The sequence below is a fragment of the Silene latifolia genome, chromosome Y (genome assembly GCF_048544455.1).
Source record: "Silene latifolia isolate original U9 population chromosome Y, ASM4854445v1, whole genome shotgun sequence".
In the NCBI taxonomy this organism is placed as follows: Eukaryota; Viridiplantae; Streptophyta; class Magnoliopsida; order Caryophyllales; family Caryophyllaceae; genus Silene; species Silene latifolia.
Window position 1 is genome coordinate 352,316,806 of NC_133538.1, and position 5,147 is coordinate 352,321,952.

The window sequence follows — 5,147 nt, forward strand, 5'->3', positions numbered from 1 at the left end:
CAATCTTAAATAATCGTATCACATTTAAAGATATAGCATATCAAATTGAATAAAAAAGTTATTTACCATCTATCTTTGAAAATCCAAAATTATTATATTGTTAAACTATTTCATTCAAAATTTTATTTCCAACTTTATTTGTAGGATATTTATAGAAAAATTTGAATTTGATATAAAATTTACGGAAATTTCCCATGGTACCCTCGAACTTTGCCAGATTACGCATGGTACCCCTTATTTTAAGTTTCTACATATGTTGCCCTTGTGTTTACCTTTTTCATTCCCAGAATACTCTTTGGGGAAATTTCGTCATAACGTCGTTACTCCTATAAGTAATTTGATGAGTAATTGTGTATGTTATGTTGTTATTGTTATATTATTTAGGTACTAAATGTTAGTTTATTAGACAAAATAAGGATTTAGGTATTATTAGATGATGAAATGATAGTGTATTATATAACAAAAAAAGGCGTCACAAGGCATATGAGTAGCGGCGTTATAACGTTAGTTTGTCAAAGGGTATTCTGAGACTGAAAAACGTAAATACTGGGGTACTATATGTAAAACTTTAAAAAAAGGGTACCATATGTAATCTGTCAAAATTCGAGAGTACCGTGAAAAATTTACTTAAAATTTAACTTGCTGAGAAAAAAAATTGGAAATTTTTTTTCATTGAAATGAGCACATTACACGGAAAAATATATAAATTATAATCATTTAAAGTCACATGTGCAAATAATGTAAAAATTTTAAGAAAAGAAACGATAAGTTCATAACAAAGAGAAATCAGTTAGGAAAATAAGCGATTCTTTTGTACAATAATCTTTTTCGTGGTTTTTGGGTAAAAAAGTGACTATTTTTTGGTTAATAGTGATCACTTTGGGGAAAAAAGACCTTTAATTATAAAATGCGGTCATTATTTTACCAAAAAATGGTCTCATTTTTCATATCTTAGGTACAACGGTAATACAATAGAATTTGCGAAGAAAAATATACGAAAAAATGAGTACATGAGAAATGAAAATAAGTATGTCAATAAACAAAAGATAAAAAATGTTAGGAAAACACAATTAATTTTACTTTTTGGAGAAAATGGTTTACTGACTTGGGCAAAAAAAATGATGTCAAAATCATTAATCAGGAGGTTAATGTCGAAATTTTAATTGTTCGGCCAAAATAATGTTTTTACCGCAAAAAATTGTAAAACATGTAACATTTATGTAATTAAATAGTACTAAAGGTAAGATTTGAAAGAAAAAAAATACACTTAAAAGGATTCAAAGTGCTAATTATATCAACAAAGGTAACATTCGATTTTGGTGGCACATCAAAATAACTCTACAGTTAAGCGTGCTCAGGTGAGAGTAGTGTTGGGATGGGTGACCTCCTGGGAAGCCTCTTCGATGCTCAAAAATGCATGACTCGTGAAACGAAATAACGTTCAAATGAATCAAGTTAACTAGCGAAACAATTACCTAGATTGTCATGGTTCCGTATATGATAAAATACCCATTCACTACTACAAAACTTGTAATGGACATCAGACTTTTCGCTATATGGACATCGGATACACAACCGATGTAGAGTTTGGTCATGTCCATTGTGGATTAATGGACATCGGATTTTAAACCGATGTCCATTAAAATTTGCACATCCGATTTTTATGAAAACCGATGTCCATTTGATCAATGGACATCTGATTTTTAGGAAAACCGATGTCTATTTGATCAATGGACATCGGATTTTTAGGAAAACCGATGTCTATTTGATCAATGGACATCAGTTTTTTGCAAAAATCCGATGTCTATAATTATTATTTTTTGTAAAAAAAAATATTACGCTGTTGCCCATATTAGTCGTACACATGATGACAATGCAAAATGATTCCATAATCAACAAAAAATATGTGTATACAATCAATCGGTTATCCAAAGTCAATTTACTTAGACGACTTACAAAAATATAAACCGATATGTAAACTGACTAATTGTTTAAAAAAAAAAGGTCGAAGAGACAAGACTATTTGGCAGCCTCAGATTTGCTCATCTCCCATTGGGCATATTACCAAGAGAATCTGTTCAACACAACAAAGTTAACGAGAAAACAAAATATCAACATAGAAGATCCTATATAACTAACGAAACACATACGTATTTTAACGAAACACATTCACTCACCTGAATGTGAGGTGCAGAAAAGTCGAGGAGCATCGTATGTCGTAATCTATACTGCAAAATCGTTAGTTAGTCAAAAATGAGCTAAGTTTTAACATTAATGATGATTACGATGATTTTCCATCTATTATAGCTTATCGCACCCAAATGAGAAAAACTAGTGAATAAATGGTCACATCAAAATGCAAACTCAATAAAAAGACTAATGAGAGTCCAAGGGAAAAGACTTAAACAACACTTGCCTGTATTAATGTTGTTGCATCTGCAATGACGAAAGGCACATGTAGAAGGGGCCATTGTAAAAGGTGCTCTGATATGGTACCAGCCTGCAAATGAAGTATTGACATGAGCATTCAACAAATTATCACCAAGCTGTTTGATTGTTTGTCTTAATAACTTGAAAAAGTTAGCAACATAAGTTTGCAATTAAAAAGCAAAGATTTCTGTAGGTCGGTGTACCAACAATATTTACATATAGAAAGCGCAGACATGGACACAGATCCGCAGTTAAAGATAGAATGAAAGAGGGCTATGTGAATGGAGTCTGGAGCACTAATAATGGCATGTATACAACTGCTGCAGACTATAAATGGTTGATGGGTGAACATGATATAGTGAGATGGAAAGCTGTGGTTTGGAACAGGATTGCTTTGCCTACGCATAATCTCATTGCTTGGCTTTATGCTAGGGGGAGGTTCTTGACTAAGGACAGATTGATGAAGTTTGGAGTCCTTCATGATGGGAATTCTGACCTGTGTGGTGGGGCTGATGAAACAAGGGAGCATCTTTTCTTTGCTTGTCCATTAAGATACAGATGCCTACAGTTGCGAGGGAGCTGGCTTGAATTGGACATTCCAGATCAGGATATATTAGAATGGTGCAGAAATCTGAGAATTAGATCTCTGATGCAGAAGCAGTTGATTATTGCAGCAATCTTGGCATTATTATATCAGGTCTGGTGGTATCGCAATAAGTGCAGGGTGGATATGATGGTTAGTCAACCTCAGGTAGCTGTTGCTCAAGTTCAGCAGTACATTCGAAGTGCAGGCAGCAGGAAGCTTTGGACTACTCAACATCGAGTGAATGATACATGGTGTAAAAGGATAGGCATCAACTTTAGTACTTCAGGTTAGCCTTGCAATATGGTTAGAATGATTGTATATTATCCTAATTGAATATGGTGTCGTAAAATAGTGGTGATGTACTTCAACTTTGATATCTGAATATATGAATTAACATTTCACCGAAAAAAAAAAGGCAGACAAAATTTGGGATAGATGTGTGAGAGCACGCTCTTTAAGTAGAAGGAGGCCTAAGCATATGATCACGAGATGTGTCTCAAATCAAAGGTGGTAAATAATGCTACATAGGATACATACCATAACTCGGGTATAGTCCCATCTTGTTTGCCCCTCCATGGCAGGCTTCTGTATAAGGAGTACTGCCCATCGCTGCTTACATGGACTCTTGCTCCATCTTCACTTTTTCCTCTTTCATTTTGAGTTTCTCCTCACGGTGTTCATTTTTCTCGGCCTGCAGTCAAAAACCCCCATGCTTCATGAGATGATAACATAGATGTTTTCTAAATATAGGTAGATTTCAGGACATAAAACAGCTCACTATGTATCTGAGACGCCCAGATTTGAAATGACTATTTTTGTAACGAAAACCTTAATGAACACGGCCTGAGAAATGAGATGACTAACTGACTGACGCAAACCATATCATTGGGAAAGAACGCAAAATGGCTTCAACAATTAAGTGTCTCTAACTTGACATGTACTCATATATGATAAGACGCAAAGTACACAAGTTGTGAACATGTATAGTATATGGTTCTAAAGATATATTAACCAAGGTCGCCACAATAACGAAAGATATACAAGCTTCCCAACACACCAGATCATAAGAGTATTGACGAGAGTATATGGAGTACAAATAAAATTGAATGCAAGAGGTGTGAAAGAATGAGACAATTTTCACTTACTCAATTTCGTTGATTTGCCTCTTTGGTGTAAAATTCCCAAATTCTAGGGTTTGTTGAGGTAAGCACCTCAAAATAGCGATGCCAACCTGAAATTTTCAAAGAAACAAGTAAGTTTGAGTACTTATGAGCGCAAATCGAACCTAACATACAAAAATCCCCAAATTCGAACCTGATATGCAAACCCTAGATATTTCCAAACACTGTCATCAGCAACCTAATCGAGTTAACTTAAGGTTAAAATTCTAGATTTTCAATCTGCAATTAAATGATAAACAAATTTAAAGCACGACGAACGAAATCAACCAATTAATCACAGCACAATAGAGCGATTTTGAAGCACCAGCACAATCGAGATAAACATACTTGATTATTATTAGCAGTACAACAGTAGAGCATGGTTGTACGATTACTTGAGCAATATGAGGGAACGGTGGGGGTCGACGGCAGGAGGGCTGCACGATGTTAGTGGCCTGGCCTCATAGTAGCAACGACGACGGGAGGGGGAAGCGTCCACGATGCAGTAGATATTAGGGCTTATTTGTTGAGCAGGGACATGATAATGCAAGAAACGATGGGGGTGGTGGTGGCATGACAGGAGCACGGTGGTGGTGGTGATGGTGATCAGTGGAGGAAGAGCAACAGTTTGTTAATAGGTGGAATAATTGGGAATGAAGGGGTTTTGTTTAATTTGACAAGTAAATAGGGAAGTCCGTGAGTGTATAAGTGTTAGTTTTTTTTTTTTTTTTAATTAATATCATTTGTATCGGTTTCAGATACAATATAAAAACAAAATATCAAAATAAGTCTTTCCTCAAAAAAAAAAAAAAATCAAATAAGTCGGTTTAGGAACATAACTAATGTATTTAATCAAATGCATCAGTTTATCTCATAACCGACGCATTTTATACGTTAGTTTTTTCAAATAACTGACACATTAAGCTTTACTATAGGGCGAAATTGCACTCCCGCCAAAAGTGAGGACTTTT

General features: G+C 34.8%; 1 long non-coding RNA gene across 2 annotated transcripts; it reads right to left on the reverse strand.

Annotated features, from left to right (window-relative positions):
- Positions 1–2,355: 2,355 nt before the first annotated feature.
- LOC141633728 (uncharacterized) lies at positions 2,356–4,608 on the reverse strand. 2 transcript variants are annotated; one of them, XR_012538504.1, is made up of 4 exons: positions 4,331–4,608; positions 4,162–4,247; positions 3,554–3,707; positions 2,356–2,500 (listed from the first exon to the last, which is right to left on the reverse strand). It is a non-coding gene; the product is annotated as an uncharacterized LOC141633728 (long non-coding RNA). The 2 variants fall into 2 exon arrangements; XR_012538503.1 differs by having other exon boundaries at positions 4,162–4,608.
- Positions 4,609–5,147: the final 539 nt, after the last annotated feature.